The sequence below is a fragment of the Ailuropoda melanoleuca genome, chromosome 8, assembly GCF_002007445.2.
Source record: "Ailuropoda melanoleuca isolate Jingjing chromosome 8, ASM200744v2, whole genome shotgun sequence".
Lineage (NCBI taxonomy): Eukaryota > Metazoa > Chordata > Mammalia > Carnivora > Ursidae > Ailuropoda > Ailuropoda melanoleuca.
The window spans coordinates 8,796,725-8,819,418 of NC_048225.1; the positions used below are offsets into that span (position 1 = coordinate 8,796,725).

Here is a 22,694-nt window from a genome sequence, read left to right on the forward strand (position 1 = left end):
GATGAAGAGTCCAGCTTTAGGTGGGGGGTGTCCAATCTGAGAGATCTGATGATAACCAGGGATGGGTGCTCACCCCAAGCCATGGGGTCAGAGTTAGAAACGTAGGTTTGAGAGCCATTTTCATGGGTGTGGTATCTGTAACCAGAGGAGGCTCTGGCACTGGGGGGAAGGAGCAGGGAGGAAGACAAGGGAAGAAGAGCCGCAGGAGCTGGTGCAGTTGGGAGGAGAGGCTCTGGGTCTGGGATGAGCTGTGCCAGACTCAGAGTTGATGCTGCATGTGAGAAACAGGAGTGGACAAGACGAGGGCCCTGGCCACATCTAAGCGCAGTGGACATGGGCATCCAAGGTGAGGGGTTTAGAAATGAGAAGCAGCTGGTGGAAAAGCTCATCCAGTTTTGAAAAAATGAACTGGACAATGAAGGCAAGAAAGAAAAAACAGGGTAGTAGCTGGAGGGATGGCTGGATCAGTAGATTCAAGAGGACGCTATCTCCTTCCCGCCTTCCCTCCCTCCTTCCTTCCCTCCCTTTCTCTCTCTCTCTCTGCTCTAGACTGAACATTTGTGTCCTTCTAACATTCATGTGCTGAAATCCTAACCCCCAGTGTGATGGTGTTAGGGGAGGAGGTGGGTGGTATCGGGGAGCTGATTAGATCATGCAGGTATAGCTTCACAAGTGGTCTTCATGCTCTTACAGAGGAGACCCCAGAGAGCTCCCTTGCCCCTCTGCCATGTGAGGACCAGAGAAAAGACAGGCATGGGTGACCAGGAAGAGGGCTCTTACCAGACGCTGAATCTGTTGGCATCTTGACCTTGGACCTCCGGCCTCCAGAACTGTGAGAAATACATTTCTGTTGTTTGAGCCACTTGGTCTGTGCTATTTTTGTTAGAGTGGAGTGAACAAACAAGGCACCCTCCCGCCCTTTCACCCTTTAGAATGGGAGGATCCCAGTTGTAACCCTGAGGAGATCTTGGAAGCACAGCTAAGCCCCTCTGCCGCGCACCCTTGCGATCCTGACATTGCACTGGGGATGTTTTGTATGTGGTGGGCCGTTCCGGTGAAGGATGTCTTCCTACAGCTGTCGGCTTCAGATCATTAAGGGCTGGGAGGCTGAACAACCTCTGGGAGACTGAAAGGATGTCCCTGCTCTTGGTGACATATTCTCCTGTTTCTTGGGCACTGGCTGCCAAGTGTCTCAACGAAGGCTCAGGCAATGTCTGTGAGTGTTTGGGGGAACGGTGGCTCATGGGAGCAGAGGGCGAGAAGGACCTGCACCACGTACCCAAGCTCTGTGCCAGGCAAGCTTGTGATCTTCATGGGCCCTTCTGGAGCCCTGTCCCTGGGTGCCATCCTGCTCAGGAGCAAAGGGCCACCCTTGACTTCTCAACGTGCGGCACTTCAGGGTACGCAAGCCATGAAGCCAGCGCGCAGGTGTTCAGGGATCAGAGTCTTTAAACTCACACCCCTAGAGTGACTAAGCAGTGCTGGTTACTCCTGTGGCCTGTCACCTCGTGACTCTTTTAGCTTTCCGTGTTGCCAAACTCCCCAAAGCGTTGCAGGGAACCTCCCAGAGCCAGTCCTGTCTCTCAGAGAATGTGTTGGAACGTTTTTCTCATCTTGCCTCTTGTTGCACCCCTTCTCCCTGATCTTTCTCAAGCAGTGGTTTTAAAACTACAGGACGCCCCCTGGCTTACAGTTCCCTTCTACAACATCTCTGTCTTGAACAGAGCCAGGCTCCGGGTCTCCCACCCTTAACTGGCAGCTGTGAATGACGGGTCTCTTCCGCTGGGAAAGGGGTCCCATGGTTCTGCCACCTTCACTCTCCTATTCTTGAGGGGGTCGGGGGAGCAACTTGAGGGGTCTAAGTTACCCAGATCAGACTTGCCCCTTGGATCCATCTGCCCTTTAGGTCCCATCAGAAATGGGCTCCTAATGGAGGCTGGAGTGGATTCTGCACAGGAGTCCTGGGGAAGCTTGCAGGCAGCAGCATCAGGGAGACATCTGCACGGCAAGGTGACTGCTCCTGCCAGCCAGACACCCGGGCTTGTTGTTGGCCTGTGTTCAAGACGGAGACTGGCTTGTGGTTAGCAGGAGTTCTCTGTGGTTCCCTCTCTTTTGGCCTGGCTGTGCTCTGGAGACGGCAAGAGGCCAGCTGGCTTTGAGGTGACCTGAGTCCCTGCGGTGTGCTGACTCCCTACTGGAAGAGCCAGGGCACTTGCGGGGGGAGGCAGGTCCTGGGGCATGTGGGCCTGAGCCTGCACAGCAGAGTGGGAAGTGAGAGCCAAGTGCCCTCCAGCACGAGCACCTTCACATTCAATCAGAGACACAGGGACTTTTCAAAAATGGCCACGTTCCCGCCAGTCAGTCATGTTTATCCACTCATGGGATTGATTTTCTAATGAAATCCTCCTACTGCATGATTTAGGTTCATTTATATAAATTATACAGTGATTTATTTAATGACCTACTTGGAGCACTATAAATTCTACAGCATCCATGCAATTTATTATTTAAACCGCATATAAATCATGCAAGATGAGAAGACAGAGTTGTGCATAAAGATCACGGGCTTGGTTCAGATTGCCTTATGGGAACCCAAAGTGGGCTTTGTTTGGAGTGTGGAAAACAAAAAGTACACTAACACATCAGCTCTTTTGTGTGTGTGGGGATGTGTACCAGCAGCCTTCATCTCTTTGCTCAGACAGGCGGCCCCCCATGGGATTCCCTGTTGCTCCACCCACAGACTGTAGGATGACACATATGGAGGCTTGACATGCTGTCAGAAGGGGCCTGAGGGCTCTGTATGGCCAGGGACTATGTACCCAGTACTCTGACATTTCTGAGCTCCGAGAATTGAGGCATGCTTCATGCAGAAGTGACAGAATGGGCCTTCAGGCTCTTGTCCGAGCCCTAGCACCTTTACTTAAAAAATATCCTCTCTTGTGTGAAACTACCCACCTCTTTGTCTTCCTCAGTTGGTCAGTTCCTTCTCTGTATTTCCCTCCAGGCAGCAGTGGGCAAGGGGAACCTATGGCTGTTTATAAGGAGGGCGGTCCTTCTCCAGCCCTCCCCAGATCTGGAAACAGGATGCACATGACCTAGAAGTACACTGTGCGGGACAACCGTGAATGTGGCAGGTACATCATGCGTTCCCTCATTCACTCACTCATTTGTCCATATCTTCCTAAATTCCAGGGTGTGTGTGTGTGTGTGTGTGTGTGTGTGTGAGCAAGCGAGCGAGAGAGATGCCAGGCATAGTGGCTAAGGGACCCTTGAAGTCAGTCAGAGCTGGAATGGAACAGTCTTGGAATCCACTTTCCTAGCACAGAGCTAGGTGGCCTCAGGAAAGTTTTAAACCTCCTTCTGGACCCTTAGTTTTCCTGAGTTGTAAAATGAGAATAATGGTACTTATTATCAGAGGTCATTATAGAGAAATAAGTGATATAATTCATATAAATCATGGAGAATGGGGCTTGGCAGATAATAAATGCTCAAAAATGTTAGTTATTATTTGGCATGAATTCTACCCTCTCAAACTAAAATATGGAAGATTTGCAAAACTTGTATATAAATAATGATGACATAAGATAGAAAAATATATGTACCATTGAGAAAGGTATAGATGGAGTGCTAAGCTAAACTTTTCTTTTTTATCATTTGAATATTTCATAAGAAGTAAATCATACACATGGTACAAATTTAAAAGGCACAAAAAGAAATACAGCAAAGGATAATTCTCCCTCCCACAGTTGTCTCCAAGACACACAGATTCCCTCCCTGGATACAGCCACTGTTAATAGTCTCTTACGTATCCTTCCAGAAAGTCTTGGCGCAGTGAACATATGTGTATATGGGCTCTTTTTCTTCATACAAATAGCAGCACACCACCACTGTTCTGGACAGCTTTCTTTTTTTCATTTAGCAGCGCATGTTGGAGACTAGTCCGTGTACTGATTCATCTAGACCTGCCCTGTACCATCGTCTTCTGTGGGAGGACATTGCTAAGCTAACCAGCTCTGTACCAGTTGACTTTTAGGTTGCTTCCAGTATTTTGCTATTACAAAAAAAAAAAAAAGTCACAATGAATATCGTTTCTTGTTAAAATATTTCTCCAGGTTAAATAACTCGATGTAGAATATCTGGGACAAAGAGCATACAGTTGTAATTCCTATAGCTGTTGCCAGATTGTGCTTCATAGAGATTGCCCCACCTTCACTGCCCACCAGCAGTGGATGAGAGAGTACTGCTTCTCACGCGCAGCCAACAGTGTGCTACCAGACTTTCAACCTTGGACACTGAATATCTTTTCATCTTTAGGAGCTATTCATATTCTTTTAAATGACCTATTTACTCATTTTTTTTTTAAATTGAGCAGCTGATTTTTTTTTCTTATTGATTTGAGGGAGTTCTTTATATATTAATGGAATTAGCCCACTGTCAATGGTAAATCAACAAGAGGGGTCCTTTCCCTGGCCCCACTCTGGCCTCCTATGAATGATACTTCCCCACAGGGTGAGGAGTCTGTAGCACTAAGGGAAGGGCTCCCTCTTCTAGAATATTCGATGGGTACCTGGGACTCTGGGATTTCCTGCTCAAACAACCCCAAGCTCATTACCAGGCCCCTTTTCCAGGTCTTTCCTTTAGAGACCGGGGCTATGCTGCTGATGTGTGCATGTGTGTACATGTGTGCACAGAGCATGGACATGTGGGCTGGGCTGTTCACGAGCATGACTGTGAGGCCCTTTGCAGTATGAGGTGGAGGCAGGAGTGAGAAGAACTGAGGGAGGCTGGGGTTAGCTCTTCCTACTGTCATGTTATGATGTGAAACTGAGGACGTCGAGAATTCTAAGTCCATCCTGGCCTTCCAGGTCATTTTGAAGGCGTATTTGTCAAGGTAGGAGAACAAAACATATTCTATTCAGCATTTTTTAGCTTGATTTATAACTTTTAAATAGTATGACATATGCCATGTGGGCCTCCATTTGTAATCTTCCCCTGGGTCCTGCAAATGTCAGGGCAGGGCCTGACCACATACCCGGGAGTCAGCAAGAGCTATGCTGGCATTTATTTGCAGACTATTTTGGCATGAAATGGTAGGCCTCTAATTTATTTTGGATTTCGGAGCTTGAAGGACGTACAAGAAAGTCAGGTTCACTCTGGGCAGTTGATACCTTACCCCCATTTTACAGATGGGGCAACTGAGGCCCAGTGAGGCCCAGTGACTTACCCTATGTTGATTTGCTTCTTTCCTTTTCCAGGCCCAGTGAAACCTTTGCTAAGTGTTTCTGTGAAAACTGCTTAAACATCCAGGTTTTCATTTTGTAATCAAATCAGATAGTGACAAATTCTAAAACAAGAGAGAATAAATAGAGCTTCAAATATAAGGATCAGACCAGATTTCACACCAGACTGGAACTGTCTTCAGATGCAGTCTCCTGACTGCATTTCATCACAGAAGATCCCTGTCTTTGATTTTCTCCTGCGTAATCATCTGGAAGTGCGTGCACCAGATAGCTGGAAGGACGCCATGGAAAATATTTATATTGGTGTGGAGCTGTTTGCATCTTAGCCTGTGCGCTTCTCTAATAGCACCATGGCAAACATGACATTTTCCCCAAGTAATTATAGAAGCCAGCAGACATTTAGAGGGGCTTGGCTGTTCATTGACATGGGAAGCACAGCCTCACAGACCGGGGGTTCTGGAATCATGGCACTATGGCTTTTTAACCCAATTTGTGCTCCTTCCTGATAATGAGCAGAGGCCCTGCAGAGAGCCAGGCACTGACCTCAGGCCTGGGATGCACCCCCAGGTGAGAGACTCTCACAGCTTCACCAGGTGAATTAAGAGCAGTGTGTTGCTCGTCCCCTGTGCTGAATGAGGTCTTGAGGCCTGTGTGTGTGTGTGTGTACGGGAGAGTAGAGGGGTCTCAGCAGGTGTTGCCCTCCTGCCCAGAGAAATCAGTCCCTGGTCATAGCCATAAGTCAGGCCTTCTACCACCTTTGAAGGTCCCTGGTGCCTGGAAGGGCTAAGGGACCAATGTCCACGAGGACGCTGGAATGTGGGGAAAGGGAGGAGACAGTTTCAGGCCCAGGGCTGACCAGGTGATGCCACATCTTGGCCTCTGCATGCCAGCTGCTGGCTTACCACTTCCACTGTCATTTAGGGTGGAGATAGTCTCTGCTAAGGAACTCCCCAGAGGGATGCTAAGGTTAGATTTCTCTCAATGCCCTCTTAGTCTTGTGCCTAAGAGGAGAAACTGCACCACGCTGGAATCTGGTAAATTTTCAGTGTGGTGTGATGGAAAGCATTCAGGGTCCAGAGTCAGACACCTGGCTTGAGCCTGGCTCTCCTTCCATTAACCTGTTGGCCTCATCAGCCAATCACTTAACTTCTCTAAGCCTTGGATTTCTTCTCTGTTAAGGGGAGTAACGATACCCATTTCCAAGTGTTAGAAATTTTACTTTTTTTTTTTTTACGATTTTATTTATTTGAGAGACTGGGAGAGAGAGAGAGAGAGAGCACCCACCAGCCAGGACAGAGGCACAGGGAGAAGGAGAAGCACGCTCCCCTCTGAGCAGGGAGCCCAACGCAGGGCTCGATCCCAGGACCCTGGGATCATGACCTGAACGGACGGTAGACATTTAACCAACTGAGCCAGGCAGGCGCCCCCCCAAGTGTTAGAAATTTTAAAAGGACGTGATGCAGGATATGCTGATCACAGTTTGCTTTGCTGAGTAGCTACTATTTTTAGAATTCTACATGGCTAAAATGTTTTTAACTTTGCAAATACTATCACTTCGTTTCTCATTAATCTTCAGGGTGCCGCTATAAGAGAAGGACGGTATTAATCCCCTTTAGAAGGTGAGTAGAATAAGGCGCAGAGAGGTTTTTACAATTAAATGTGGCAAATGTTCTTGACCAGGGCACCAAATCTTCCATCTGCAATTCCTGTCCTTGAGAAGTTTATAAGCTAATGAGCAAGTCCAACATATGCAGTAAAACATAAACTCTATGAGGGGAGGAATTTGGGCTATGTTCGCCGCTGTATCCCCGGTGCTTCCTAAAAGTTTGTTGACTGTGTGAATGATGTGATTCTAATGTGGGACACAGGGAAGGATAATAGCAGATTTACAAAGTCCTCTGGAAATTCAAAAATGAGAGAGGAGTTCGGGGCAGGAAGTGTGAGAAATGCTTCAAGGAAGCGGTCACATTTGGCCTGGGCTTTGAAGGGGCTGTTGGATCCTGACAGGTTGAGATGATCAGGGAGGATATTCCCAGAAGCGGGGACAGCAAGGAGCAAAAGCACCGGCTTGCACAGAGGCAGTCACATTGAGGATACATGAACGATGCGGGTTGGCTGGAGATGGGGCTGTGTGATGCCCAAGTTGGGGTCCACGGTTTGGGCAACCAGACACCCAGGTTTGCAGGAAAAGTCCCAGTTTATGCCTGTTGTGGATTAACGAACACTTGTTATTTTTGGTGTCCCTTTTCACTTTCAGAAGTGGCCCAGTTTGGACCATACGTCATACGCTCACTCTGTCTATAGCGAGAGATGAGGCTTCAAGGAAAGCTTGCAGCAGGATTAAGGGAAGGAGGCCAAAGAATTTGGATTTGAGTCTCTTGGCTCAGGTCTCCTCCTCCACTGTCTGCAGGGCCTTGGTGTGAGCAAGCAAACGAAGCCCCAGAGTGGCAGACGCTGCGACCCCCAGCTCTGGTCAGGAGCTGCTGTGTAAACGTGTGCACTTGGGTTCTTAGTTTAGCTTCTCCAAAGGGAGAGAACCAGTGAGATGTATATAGATACAGACAAGAGGAGATTATAGGAATTGGCTCATGTGTTATGGAGACGGAGAAGCCTGTCGAAAGCTGGTGGTATAATTCAGTCTGAGTCTGAAGCCTAAGAATAGGGCTGGGGTGGGGCAATGGTGTATATCCCAGTTTAAGTCTGAAACTCAGAGGACCAGGAGCATTGATGTCTGAGCGTGGGAGAAGATGGATGTCTCTCAAGCAGGGAGAATGATTTTGCCCATCCTCCACCTTCTTGTTCTGTCAGGCTCTCAACAGATTGGATGGTGCCCACCCAGATTGGTGAGGGAGATCGTCTTTACTCAGTCTACCAACTGAAATGCTAATCTCTTTTGGAAACACCCTCACAGACGCATCCAGAAATAATGTCTAACCAGCTATCTGGGCATCTCTTAGCCCAGTCAAGTTAACACATAAAATTAACCATCACACTTGGGCTTGCCAGATTTCCTGGTGTTTGAGACAAGCCAGAAATCTTAATTTTTATGTGCAACTCCTGATTTTAAAATATTGGTTCAAAATTTTGAAAACAGTGTCAGTTGCACAAAACCTGTCTGTATACTGTGACTGGCCTGAGGCCACCAGTCTGCCCCGTTGCTAGGAAGTGGGGGTCTGGGGAAGATTTCCAAGGAAGGGGGCAGCTTGGTTAGAGCTGAAGATCGCTAGGACCTTGATGTCAAGGAGGCATCAGGTCAGATGAAGGTAGAGGCGGGGCTTGTGATTGGGAGCTTCTTGCCATTGTCCAGGTGGGCCACAAGGCAGACCTGAACAAGGCTGGGGCATTGAGGGTGCAGATGAAGACCAAATGCTAGACATGTTGCAGGGACCTGGAAGGTCTGGGCCTGAGAGGTTGGGTCAAGGAGGGTGCAGTAAAGTGAGACTGAGGCCCCCAGCAGGTCTGTGGGTTTCACACATAGATGTAACAGTCTCCACAGTAGGCCAGAGGGTCCAGGAACACAAACCCCATGAGGCTTTGCTTCTTCCTTGGAGATCCTGCTTGGAATTCAGCATCATCTTTGATGAGAGAGGAACATGGTGTAAGTGCTGGTAACCAGCTCCTCTGGCTAGGGAAGCCCAACCCCTTGGGGGCTGAATCAGTGGCTGAGCCTTCTCAAAGTGTGGAACATGGTTAAGTCCTGGGGAGGTGCACTGACTTCTCAGCCAGCCTCTGGTGGTATGCAAGAAATCCATCATAAGCTTGGTTAGCTCATTTGGCGGACCTATGCTAATTCTGTGTCATCACCAGTAGCATTTATGGTTCATAAGAGACTTTTTTTTTTTTTTCAAGAGCATGTATTTCAGATAGCTGCAAACACAACCATTTCCTCACTGAGCTGCTTCCTGCTTCAGGAGCATGACTCTCTGATTCCGGAAGCTGAGTAGGAATCTGAGCTGTTGTAATCAGGGGTGGACTTTCATGCTGGGGTGTTAACCAGGGTGCAGGTCAGCAAAGCCAAAGCCATATAGATGATATGCAGATGATAAGTAATTCTCACAGGGGCCCTGTGCAGTGGATCTGATATTATCCCCATACTATAAATGAGGAGACTGAGGTTCCCAGGGGAGAGGAGAGATAAGACAACAAAACAGAGAAAAAAGCCAAATCAAGTATCAATCAAATTGCGACCTACTGTGGACAGGATGTGCTTAACCACTAGACTGTACTGTCTGTGAGTGCGTGAAGGACTCTATGAAGAATAAGGGGGACAGAAGCAAGATTAGGCAGAGAGGCTTTGGGAGATGTAGACAGAAAAAGGAAGAAGTGGGTAGGAAGACTCTCAGCCTGTAGCACAATGCTGAGTAAGTCTGGGTGAGGCTAGCTAGGCCCCCACTGGTCCCCAGCTAGTATCCTAGAAAGGTTGCCCATTGCAAGAGTCCCCTGGCAGGAGTGGCCCAGCCCTAGCACCCTGCTGCACTTGGCCTTGAGTTGGGAGCCACCCTGGGAAGTGCAACATTGGTACAGATGTGGTGGAGGGTCCCCAGGGTGGCAGTGGGGCTGTCAGTCATCTGCTCTTCACAGCAGGTTCTCCCGAAGGAGGTTTGAGCGGTCCCCTCCACAGCCACCATAGGCCCCACCCATGCTCGCTCCCTAATACTCACACACACTGCAAAGAGCCCACATGTGGCAGAGCCCAGATGGACAGGGGAGAACATTCTAATTTCAAGTCAGGATTCAAATTTTGGTTATTGCATGAGATCTGACCATTGTAAGTGCTGAACTGGGACTGTTTGCATTTTAAAGTGACTGCAGGACTTTTTATTACCTTTGAGTGACCAAAAGGACTGTGCAGACTATTTCAGTTTTCATGCACGAAGGGCCACCCCCACTGAGGAAGTGGAAATGAACTATGGGATTCAAAGTAAAAATACCTTTATGACACCATTTCCTGAGTCCTGCTCGTTCAATGTCGTGGTTACACTATAAAGTGCTTAGAGCAGTGGCCGGTTACAGTAACCACTAAGTAATAGAGATTCAGGCAACCTTGAGGTCCTAGAAAGGAGAGAGAGGAGACTGGGGACAGGAAAGGAAGGGGGAATACAGAAAGGACAGTGGCAGATGTGTCAGGGTGGATATCCAGCCCCATTACTAGAAGTTGAGCTCTAGTGGTGCCTTGCCCACGCATGAGGGCTGTGAGGGGCCTGGAGCTGAGAGGGGATCACTGGACATACATCTCTGCAATTAATTAATCCATAAAGCCACTGTGTTTGGAGGAGGACAAAGAGGCACTTCTGTTCTGCCGGCTGGAGCCCATCTCTCTGGGGAGCGTGTGTTCTTCCCTGGAGGAGTGAGTATGTCTTTATGTTATTGGCCTTAAAACATCAACTGTCTCTACTGAGCCTAACCTGTCACTACGAAGGGATCAGTCCAAGTGAAAAACTCATTCTTATTCTTAAGATGCTGAAAATATAGTTGGAGAAAAAAGACATGTGAATAGAAAATTGATAATAAAGTCTTAGTAAAAGCTCAAAGTAAAAGCTCCAGGTGATCAGGAAGAGCTAGCATCAGGGCATTGCAGCCTTACCTGCCAGATGACTGCTTCAGGCCAGAATCACTATAGTTCAGGGCAAGGAGACTGGTGGACTTGGAATTGATCACACAGTGACCCCAGCCACAGTACTTAACCACTGTGAGCTCCCATTTCCTAACCTGTCAGGGAGCAAAGGAATATGGGAGAATAGAATGATACTGTGCTGGTGAAAACACACTGTAAGTGCAACTGTTAATTTTCTTTCTTCCTTTCAGATGACTGGGGTGGAGAAAAGTCAGGGCTAATGGGGCCTGAGCTGAGACTTGCAGTAAGAGGAGGATTTGGTGTCTGTATCATCACAGGTAGATTATAGTACTGAAAAGCCTGGGGGAGGGGAAGTTCAAGGTGCTTTGGTTAACAGTGACCTGAGAGAGTGACTGGTTGGGGGTAAGGGACATAAAGATGGGTGGAAAGGCAAGTTGAAATTGTGGGGTCCTTGAGTTTCAGGATCATTGTAATAGCAATGATCATTTAGTTGGTGTTATGGGCTGAATTGTGTCCCCTGAAATTCATTTGCTGAAGTCCCTCCTAGTACCTCTGAATGTGACTGTATTTGGAGACTGGGGTGTCACAGAGGTGATTAAGGTAAAATGAGGTTGTTGGGGTAGACTCTAATCCAGCATGACCAGGGTCCTTAAAAGCAGAGGAGATTTGGACAGAGATAAATGCAGAGGGAAGATGACGTGAAGACACCGGGGAAGATGGCCATCTACAAGCCGAGAAGAAAGATCTGGAACAGATTTTCCCCCACAGCCCTCTGAAGGAACCAACCCTGCTGACACCTTGATTTCAGGCTTCCAGCCTCCAGAACTGTGAGAAAATAAATTTGTTGTTTAAGCCCCCCAGCTGTGGTATCTTGTTGGAATAGCAGTCCTAGCAAATGAATATAGCTAGGGTAAGCCCGTTACATGTGTTATCTCATCCATAGGTGATGGCAGTATTTTCACCATGGAGTGGTTACAGCCTTAGGGTGGCTGCCTGGGTTCAAATCCTGGCTCCACCATTCAAGCTTGGACGTCTCATGCAGATGATAATAATAGTGGAGGTGGGGGTGGGAAGACAGGATGTAAGTGGTATGGAGATTTACTTAGGACGTAAGCAGGATTAAGTCATACATAGTCTAACGTGCCATCCCCTGGACTTGTTCTCAGAAGGACATCTACAAGCCTACAATTACTTGAAACACCTTGACCTGTTTTACCTGGATCTTGAGCCAGCGCTATCTTATAATTTGCCATGGAAGCGTTTTTGTTGCTGGCTGGGTCCTGCCTGTGATGGCTTCACCTTGGCAGCTCTTGATTTAGCCCACATTCTCTGTTCTTCTGCCTTCAGATCCCTTCCTTCTGCATAACAAGTTCCTGGGCATTGTTACAGACTCAGTGTTTGTTCCATCTCTCCAGTTCACATGTGGCAATCCTAACCCTCAGTGTGATGGTATTAAGAGGCGAGGCCTTTGAGAGGTGGTAAGATCTCAAGTGTGGAGCCCACAGGAGTGAGAGTTGTGCCCTTTATAAAGGAGCCCCCAGAGCGTTCTTTCGTCCTCTTCCCTCCATATGAGGACACGATCAGAAGCTAGAAGTCTGCAACCCAGAAAAGGGTCCTCACCAGATGCTGGCCATGCTGCCTCGCACCCTGATCTTAGACTTCTAGCCTCCAGAACTGTGAAAAATAAAGCTTGTTGTTTAAGCCACCCCATCTATGGTACTTTGTTCTAGCAGTCTGAACCAAGTCACCAGCTGGGCACTGGTGTTGGCAAAGAACTGAATGGAAACAGAATTGGGTAACTTCACTAGACTTTAAAAAAGAGGTATATTTTATATTTTTCCCCACTTAAAAGTAACATTTATTGGGGTGTCTGGGTGGCACAGTCGGTTAAGCATCTGACTGTTGGTTTTGGCTCAGGTTGTGATCTCAGGGTCATGGGATGGAGCCCCACATCGGGCTCTGCATTGAACATGGAGCCTGCTGTAGATTCTTTCCGTTTCCCTCTTCTTCCTCCTCTGCCCCTCCCCCCCACTCACATACACACACTCTCTCAAATACATAAATAAATAAAATCTTAAAAAAGTAACATTTATTATAAGAAACTAAAAAAAATTCTCATAGAAGTAAAAAGAAAAAATAATACTCATTCTGATTACATAAGGGTAACAGATTAACTGGTACAACTGAGCAAAGGGTACATGCAAACAACTTCAAAACTCTTGTTCAGGCCTGTTTAAGCTTGCTGTCTGGCTCAGACTTGTTGGTTCCTTTGATAAAATCTAGGGCAGACTTCATGATTCTTTCTACCACTATCAAATAATAAAAATTCTTTTGTAACTTTTAATCAGAAAACAGACCTTTTCAGTAATCTAAATGTCGATTCTGTGCAATAGCCAAATTCAGGATTTAAAGTTTCTCTGTAACAGAGGCTGGCAGTTGTCCACTCAAATCCCTTTTCCCCATTTTTTTCCATTATAATAAGTGTTCTGGTCACATGGACATGTTCAGGCCAGCTGCACTACATTTCCCAGTCTCCTTTGAAGTTGGGAGTGGTTATATGACTGAGTTCTAGCCAATGGAATGTGAGTAGAAGGGTTGTGTGTCATTTCCAGGCCTGTCCCTTAAAGACTTCCCTTGTGTGCTGTTCCATACTGCTTTCTCTTTCTAGCTAACTATGATAGAAGTGACCCCAGGATCATCAGCCAGGGTCCCTGAATAAATATGGGGAGCATAGCCTCCTGCCGTTTTCACTACCCCAACCTGGAGCTCTCCTATAGTATTATATGAGCAAGAAATAAACTTCTGTTGTGTGGAGTCACTAACTGTTTCGGTCATGACCAATATTGTTACGGCAATCTAGCTTACTCTAATACGTTCTCCAGCTCAGGTTCGCTTCAGGCTAAGAGCCCATAGTGGGAAAGGGGGCACAGTCAGCTTTCTCTTTTCCTGTTTTGTGCCTCCTTTCCTGGCCCTCAGCTATGGTGACCCCCTGTAGTTTCTGTCCTCTCTGGGATTGGCAGGAGCACAGAAGGGAGGTCAGAGGCAGGAAAGATCCTATTTGACCGGGACCATCATGATCTTGCTGCTTTTGTGCCCGGTTGTTTGGTACAGATTTAAAGTTAACTCTTTCTCATGTGGATTGCTTCCGTGCAGTGTGCTCAGTATTTTCTGATTGTCCCTCCAGACGTAATCTCTTACCCCCTTCCACCTGCTCTAGCCACAGTAGGCTGACCTGTGTAGACTGTCTCAAAGGGCTCTCTCACCTTTTAGCTTCTGGTTGAGTTCGGCCATTGGGGAGCATGGGGAGGGGATTAGGGAGAGGGAGGAGAGGGAGGTTGCGGTATTGATTTCCCTGGTTGCCTCCCTGTGGTGTTGTCACTGTCCAACTGCCTGGCTCTTTTGAAGGTCAAAGCTCCTGTCGGGAAATTCTCTCCACATACTTCACTCTGTATCTGGGCTCTGGCAACCTCTCTCGCTCCTTGCCTTGTCAGGATGGTTAGGGTGCAGACCATTTATTAGCTCCAGAGCACTGCACTGTTCCCCAAGATCTCCCTCCCTGCTGCCCACACCTTCATATGTTCATCTGTTTACTGAACTCTGTTCTCCTGTTCTCTTGGAAGGCCATGGCTAACACAGTGGGCTCCTTGAAGATGTCCCTGCCTGAAGCACTGAGGACCCTCCACCAAATTCAGAAGCAGCCTCTCTTCCTCCACCTCCTGTGGTCGTGCTGGCCTCACCAGGGTGAGATGGCACAGGACTGACGAGGAGAGAGGTCCGGGCACTCCAGGACTCAGTTCCAATCTGGACTCTGCTCATGGCCTCGGAGGCGTCAATACCAAATATTCAGTGATTCAGCAAACATGTATTGAATACCTAATATTTGCTGGCAATGTGCAGTGCTCTAGGATACAAAAATTTCTTTAAACAATGATATTTTAATAAAATAAGACATGCAGAATTCTAGCTAAGCTAAACATATGAATATTTCCTTTTTAAAGTCAGTGATTTACCTGGTATCTTTGCAGTAGACAGTTACAAAACCGAGATACAAATGTTGTGAGAGAGTCTAGATTTCAGAACAAGGTCCTAGAACAGGGCTAAGCACATCGTCGTGTTGAATGAACACCTGCTGAGCTAACAGAGGTTGTAAGAACCGGGCATGATGAAAGCACCTAGGAGAGGCACCCAGCACATGGGTGGGGCAAGGAAAGCATCCTGGGAGAGCAACTCCTGATGCCACTTTGCAAGAGAACCGCCCTCTAGGGAATGTGAGGCAACAGAGCAAAAGCCACATTCCCACGGTGCTGCCAACACTCAAAGGTAGGCTGAGGTGCCGTGGGGTCAGTACTGCACTGATGGAAGCAGGGACAGTCTCCACTCAAACTGAAGTTTTCGCAAACAGGGCCATTTGGCTCACACCTACCTGCTGAGGGGGCCCGTTGCTGGTATCTTGTTTTCACTAAGTCACTAGGTGTCATGTTTAGCAGAGACACAGCAGAATCCAGGCCTAAATTACCTGCTGTATCGCCTTCCTCTAACTTCCTGATGGAATTCTCTTGTCAGGCATTTGTCTTCATCCCAGAAAAATGAGCTTGCCGAAGGCCAACTCCATCAACTCAATCTTTTTCCAGAATTCCAGTCAGGCCCAAGCTAGGATGATTTCATTTTTTCACTGGTGGGAGTACAAGCGTGCTTTGGAAAAGAATTGCTTTGGAAAAGTGGTTGGTAATGCATGTAGACACATGACAGAAGAATATTAACTTTGATAGTAACTGGAGCTGGGTTTGACTTTGGCCTCAACCACTCACCAGCTCTAGGGCTCTTTGTGCTGAGAAGGCTGTGGGGCCATCACCATTGTCTCTGAATATTCCAGATGAGGATGCTGAGCTCCAGAGAAGGACTGTGGCACCCCAAGGACACCCAGATGACAGTACGGGTGAGGAGCTAAGCCCATTGCCTTTCAGCCACACAACACTGTGTGGTTTATGGGGTCCTACCCTGGAAGGGTCTGTGGTCTAAGTACCTAGGAAGTGCTGACATTCACACGCTGATGGTGGTGAGCAATCATGCCATGTGGATTGGTGTCTGGGGAAGTACGACATGTCCTTCCTCTCCTCAGCCCTTCGAGACCCTGGCTTAGGCTGGGCACATAACAGGGAGTCCATGACTATATACAGGAATGAATGATCCTTTGCCTCAGGAATCTTAGAACAATGCCAACAGCGCTAACAGTACTTTGTACAACACTTCACAGTTCTCTTAAGTGCTTCTGCATACATTATCTCATTTCATGTACCTGCTCTCATTTGAAATTGTTGCAGGGTGTAAGCGTATAATTAAAATATCAATTAAGCCAGATTCTGAAATAAATCAGGCTGTGCTAGAGCATGAATTAAAAAAAAAACAAAAATAAAAACAATGACAACTCATCAGTCTAGGACTCATTCCCCAGGTACGACCCACAACTCACCTCCCCTCCACCCCAGCTTTGCTCCAATTTCATCGTCATACTCATTGGACCCTCATGGGCGGTTTTCCCTGATTTTGCTCTTATTGTGTCCCCTGTTAGGAATCCTCCTGCCTAATCTGTCTGTGAAAGAAGGTCTTCTTTAATCTTGAGAAGTCTTGGTTATATATCTCCAATTTTCTTATAGTTTTCTTAACACCTTCTTTTGCCCTGTCCACTGCTGTAGAATTAGCTGCTTCTCCAGACTGTGTTATATCCCATCTTATGTAGTACTGTAATGATTCACTTTTACTCATCCTCTTTCATCAGCTGTTTTATGATCTGTAATGCCTGGGATCCTATAGGTGTTAGATATATGTCTGTTACCTGAATGAAGAGATAAGCCTGGGGCATTTGGTGGCCAGGTGGAATCTCTGGTGGATGGCATTTATTAAGCCTGCTGTTCTCCACATGCCTCAGCCCAGTGCCAAATAGAGCAGATTCCCTGGGGGTGAGGCCATCACTGAGGACCAATTTATTCTTTCAGTGCAGGCCCGTTTCTGCACGAAGCTGCTTGCCAGGTAAAGAATAAATCTCAAGTTTTACAACTTGTTTATTTTCTAACCAGACTTCTCATTAAAAAGAACAAAACAAAACAGAACACCCAAAAAAATCCATTCTCTTTCACAAACAATAAAATACCCAGGAAGGATTATGGAAGATTTCAAAAAATAATTGCCTCTGTAGACAGTGGATAAGGTGTGTGTATGTGAGCACATTAGGCATGTGTGTGTGTGCATGTGTGTGCATGCACACTCACACATATACACTGATGACATGGTGTGTCTGAAGGTTAAGCAGACTGAGGTTCAAATCCAGACTGACTGTTCACCAACTGTGTGATCTAGGGTTTCTGTATAACAGGGGTGATACGACCTGCATTGTGAGGTTGCTGTGAGGACCCAAACGGTGCAGAAGAGCCAGTGCGGTTCCCAGCTCTCAGAGACTCTCTCCGCAAAGGCAAATTGGACTATGAGGATGGCCCGCAGCTTCCTGGAAAGCTCTCCATCCCCTGGAGCCCTACGCACACACACTGGCCCATTTTTGTGGCATTTGGCAGTACCGCCTATCATCATTTATCTTTTCCAATGCATCTATCTATCTCCCTAACTGTGCTGGAACCACCTCAAGGGCAGGGCCAGCTCTAACACTTCTTTATGTCTTGCAGAGGAGATGCCTACTAGGTGGTTTGGCCCGATGGGCCACGGTCCCATCCGGAAGGCCCTGGGGAGAGTCTGAATCTCCATAGGAGTCTTCTCTGCCCTGCTTCTAGGTCTCACTTCAGACTTACTACTGGCCTGCTAGAGGGTTCCTGATGCCAATAGATTATTTCAGAAGCTGCTCTTCAGCTTTTCCTCCTGGTCAAAAGTGTGAGGATGGGTAGCACAATGGAACAGAGCTTCATGGTGCCAACTCCAACACTAGTGAGTACAAACCTCTGACCTCTGGGTCCTGTTCATAAAGATGGGAACGATAAAATGTCCCTCATAGGTCTGCTTCTAGGATGCAATGATAGGGCCATGGAATCATCTAGTGTAGGTCCTAGCACCCATTAAGGCCCTCAGTTTTTCTTCTTAATACCGCAGTCCTTTACTTTTAAAACACCATTGAGACGCTCTACAGGTAACAGCTTTCCAGGAAAAACTTGAGTGCCAATCACCATCTAAATTCATATGTCTCAACCTTGGATGTGTTAAAAAGTGCACAAACAAGCTGTGAATTGTCTCAACTCTAGTCACAGGGATGAATGGCTGAGGGAGAAGTACATGAGATAAGAAGCAAAAACCACCAATGCAATTAGATGACAGCCTCAATGATCAGCCTGATTCAAACATGATGCTGATAGACCCAAAAGATTGCACCACAGGCTCTCCCAGGCCTGGGATGGAGAGTGTCAGGGACTCAGCCCTTGGCNGACTTAGTACCTATTCTTTTCAAACTATTCCAAAAAATAAAAAAGGAAGGAGAACTTCCAAATTCATTTATGAGGCCAGAATTACCCTGATACCAAACCAGATAAAGACATCACAAAAAAAAAAAAAGAGAGAGAGAGAGAGAGACAGAGGGAGTAAGACACAGAGAGTGGAAGAACAATGGCTTCTCCTTTCCTCTTGCCTCCAGCATCTTTTATTGAGAAACTTCTGAGAAATCAACCAGCAAAGGAGCCTAAGCATTATAGAGGAGTAGAGAGAGAGTAGGCTTGGAACTGAGGAACACAGGTAAATAATAAGCATCTTTGGGCAGTTAACAAATATTTTTTAGGTGCCTTCTAAATGGCAGGCACTGTTGTGGTGCTGAGGAGTCAACAGTGAACAAAAGAGAAAAGTCCATGCCCTCTCAGAGCCCACATGTCAGTTGAGAGAAACAGTGAAGAAAGACAAAAAAGTAAAATATACAGTATCTTAGATGGTGGTTAAAGTTCTAGAGAAAAATGAAAGAGGGAGAAGGTAGGGGTTGATGAGAGTGTGTGGTGGGCAGGAAAAGTTTCACTGGAAGAAGTGAGGGAACCCTGACAGTACCTGACAGTAGGGAAGAGCTGTATAGGCAGAGCCACAGCAGATGCAAAGGCCCTGGGGCCCGCCACATTTAAGGAACAATAAAAAGCAGAGGAAAAGTAAAAGGAAATGAAGCCAGGGAGATGTGGCTGCTGAGAGCAGAAGGAAGAAAACAAGAGACCCTTCAGAACAAACAGGCCACCTAAAAATCTTTACACAGATTTTTATTAGGCCCTAGTCCTGTCCCGGCTGCAGCCTGGGGTTATTTGTACTGGCTTCCCCTCCCACCTTTTGTAGGCTCTGAAGAGAGATAAAACGGGAGGGGCTTGAGGTCAGATCCTACAGACCTGAAGGCTGTTGCAATGGCTTTTATGCTAACTGACATGGAAAGCCATTGCCACCTTCTGCCCTGCTCAGTACCCACTTTCTCCTCCTCCCCATTCCAAATCAGGAGTGGAGGTCCACTTAAGCCCCAGCTCAGTAACTGGGATTCTCTATCCTCTGATTCCAACTGTCACACATTGTCTTCTAGACTGTGGGTTTCCTATAAACATGACCCTACCTATTTTGAGTGTCTCTGTGTGTCTAACCAGTGCTTGGCACCTAGTAGGGGCTTAGTAAATACCTGTGGAATGAATGAATGCTTAAGAAGATCCTCATATGTCACATTCATCACCAGCATTGTGACAGCTTGATTCAGCTGACTCAATCAAAGCCAATGTCATTTGGGTGCACAGAATCATCCAGTAGTGAGTTGGAGTCAGCTTGGAGTTGGAGTTGCTCGATTGAATTTTTTTAACCAGTTGCATGCATTTTGTGGGTTATAGTCTCAGTCTCCACGAAAACTTTGGGGCCAACTTTGGGACAGAAGGTGTGTCCACCCCACTGCTTTCTGGTAATAACAGAGGTTTTTTTTCCCCCCTTTCCTTTTATTAGTGATAAAGGTTTTGTTGGAGATAATTGTATTTTTAGCAGCACAGTTAATGAACTAGCTAAGCATCAATAGATGGAATCATAAAACCATTAAACACCAAGAGCAGTAATGGGAAACTGTGTCTGGTGGTAATGAAATTAAGTGTCTTTATGAGGTCACTTTATTCCTTTTCTCCCCAGATCTCTTGCCCTCCTGAGTACATGGTGACTGCCGCTCCTAATTGCTGTTTCACTAAAATGCCATCCATTTTATGTTTTAATTCGATGTATTTCTAGGGCCTTCAGGATCGTTAAACCCTCCACCAAGAGTGTGCAGCAGAAGTGGCAGCTATGAAAGCTTCTGGAAGTGGCCCAGGAGTGCAGGAGAATAAAGACAGCAGAAAAGGTTGAGAAAAAATAAAAAAAAACTCTGCTGGACTTAGTACTCGACCCTTACTGATGAGTGTCAGTGCTCAAGGTTGAGCTCGTTCAGGTCTCTGGTACAACCTCTGCAGACAGGACAGGGCTGCTCTGAGGGATCGGGGTCTATGGTTACACCTGTTTGGGAACCATATTTTTTCAGTATGGGAATATATTCATATGCATAATTTCCTTTAAGCATCATGACAAACCCTTATGATAAATTTTTATTCCCAATTTTCAGATGAGGAAACTGAGGCTCATGGAGTTTAACTGACAAGGCTCAGGTGCCATTGCTAATTAGAGGCCAAAGCTGGGGTTCTTTCCCTTACACCAGGAAGCCTCATGGGTGTTGAGCCAAAACTTGCCCATCCAAGGTTATGGCATCATTATTTCATGCAATAATTCAAGAAAAACATTTTTTAAAGATTTATTTATTTATTTGAGAGAGTGAACGAGCATGAACGGGGATGGGGGTGGGGGTAGAGGGAGAGAATCTTCAAGCAGTCTCCCTGCTGAATGTGGAGCCTGACACAAGGCCAGTCCCACGACCCACAAGATCATGACCTGAGCCAAAACCAAGAGTCAGACACTCAACCAACTGAGCCACCCAGGCGCTCCTAATTCAAGAAATATTTATTGACATCTCCCATATCCTGGGAATGTGATAATGAGCAAAGCAGACTCTTTCTCTATCCTGTTAGAACTTAGCTATAGCTGGGAAGGGTTAAATAAGCAATGCCATGCAGTGGTTGGGTGATATGATAGAGAAGGTACCACACTGGGGAGGCTAGCAGCAGGATGAGAAGCCTTCCTGGAGGAAGTGAAGTTTCAAACTGAGGCCAGAATCGTGGAAGTTAGAGAAAGAGATAAGGGAAGAGTGTACAAGGGCGTGGCTGAAATGTAGGAGGGAGTGGTGGCTGAATGGCGGTATTTATTGGGGTGATAGCATCAGTTGATGGGACTAAGGAACTGATTTCATGTGCAGGCTGAAGGTGAAGGAAGAATTAGGAATGCCTTCCATTCAGTGAGACAGGGAGCATTGTGGGAGGAACCCAAGGGAGAAGGTGGGATAAGACGGTAATTACTGGGCATGTGCCACTCTTATAAAAACTCACCCTCCCAGACTGTTCAGCTGCCCAGTCCTCACAGGATCTCAGGGCTAAGAATTAAGTTCACTAAGAAGCGAATTAAAGCCCTGCTATAGACATAGTGTTGATTCTTTCATTGATGCCCCCCCACAAAGCCTGAGTACCCTGCTTCCACCATGCTGAGGAATTGAAAGGACGGAATGAAGCCTCAAAACGGTCACCACCAGCCGGAGTGATAAGGCTAAACATGATGGAATTTAATAGGGGCAAACGTAAATAACCTCCCTTAGGTTTACAAAATCAGTTGTTCATGGGGCTCCTGGGTGGCGCTGTCGATTAAGCATCCAACTCCTGGTTTCAGCTCAAGTCCTGATCTCAGGCTCATGAGATCCAGCCCCGTGTCGGGCTCTGCACTCAGTGTCGAATCTGCTTCAGGTTCTCTCTCCCACTGCCTCTCTCTCTGCCTTTGCCTCTCATGCAGTTTCCCTAAAATCAATCAATTAATCAATCTTTTAAAAAAAAACCCAACCAACCAACCCCCCCTCCAAATCATTTGTACAAAGAAACAACAGGCCCAAAATGGAGTCACTTGTGCTAAGTTCCACATCAGCAAACCAAGACTTAGCACCCAACCTAAGTGCAATTTCAGCCTCTCCCAGGAATGTGACCTGTGACCAGTCAAGCTGGAATCACTCATCAGCGCCAACGAGGTCATGTGCCTGAGAGACCCCTGCCTTTACCCAAAGGAAGGTGACCTTGCCTGAAACAGTCCACTCTTCATCTTGCCCCCTTTCCGCCTATAGAAGCCTTTTATTTTGTATGGTTCTTTGGAGCTCCTTTCTGCATGCTAGATGGGATGCTGCCTGATTCATGAATCACTGAATAAAGCCAATTAGATCTCCAAATTTACTCAGTTGAATTTTGTTTTTTTAACGATGTGAAGAATGAAAACCTGGCTTGACAGCAGCTTGTGTCGACAGAGCCTAATAGAGCCGCCTGGACAGGCCAACAGTGTCACATAATGACCCTTCTCCCACTTCTAATCCCACCTTGATGTTCAAAGCATTGCAGTGGAACCCATGAAAGTGGTTATCTGACTGGAACAGAGAAGAACCTATAAGGACAGAGCCTAGTTCAGAGAGCTGTCCGATAGGGCCTGAGTTTCAGGGGACTACTTGGAGCATGGTCCAGGCATATCTCCAACAAAATACCTGGAAAAACCACAAGCAAGGGGCATAATTCTCAACCAACCAGAGAGCTTCCAAGAGAAGGATTTGTCTGGGCTAGAAGCAGAAGGAATGGTGGACCAAGGAAATAAAGAAGGGCAGAGGAGCCCAGAAAAGCTGATTGTCATATTAATTTGTTTCGTCATGTTTGAACTCTGATCAGATATGTGCTTAGCTCTCTGCTGTGGGAAACACCATAAAAGAATAGTATGAATGGTGCTAGTAAGTC

The 22,694-nt window shown here is 46.8% G+C and overlaps 1 long non-coding RNA gene across 1 annotated transcript in view; it reads left to right on the forward strand.

Annotated features, from left to right (window-relative positions):
• LOC105238458 overlaps positions 1–22,694 on the forward strand; it is a 73,546-nt gene that overhangs the window by 44,451 nt on the left and 6,401 nt on the right. Inside the window, exons 4-9 of the long non-coding RNA XR_004627008.1 lie at positions 694–832; positions 3,005–3,134; positions 6,817–6,859; positions 7,498–11,642; positions 14,436–17,745; positions 20,026–20,134. This is a non-coding gene — a long non-coding RNA (uncharacterized LOC105238458). The remainder of the gene's footprint in view (positions 1–693; positions 833–3,004; positions 3,135–6,816; positions 6,860–7,497; positions 11,643–14,435; positions 17,746–20,025; positions 20,135–22,694) is intronic.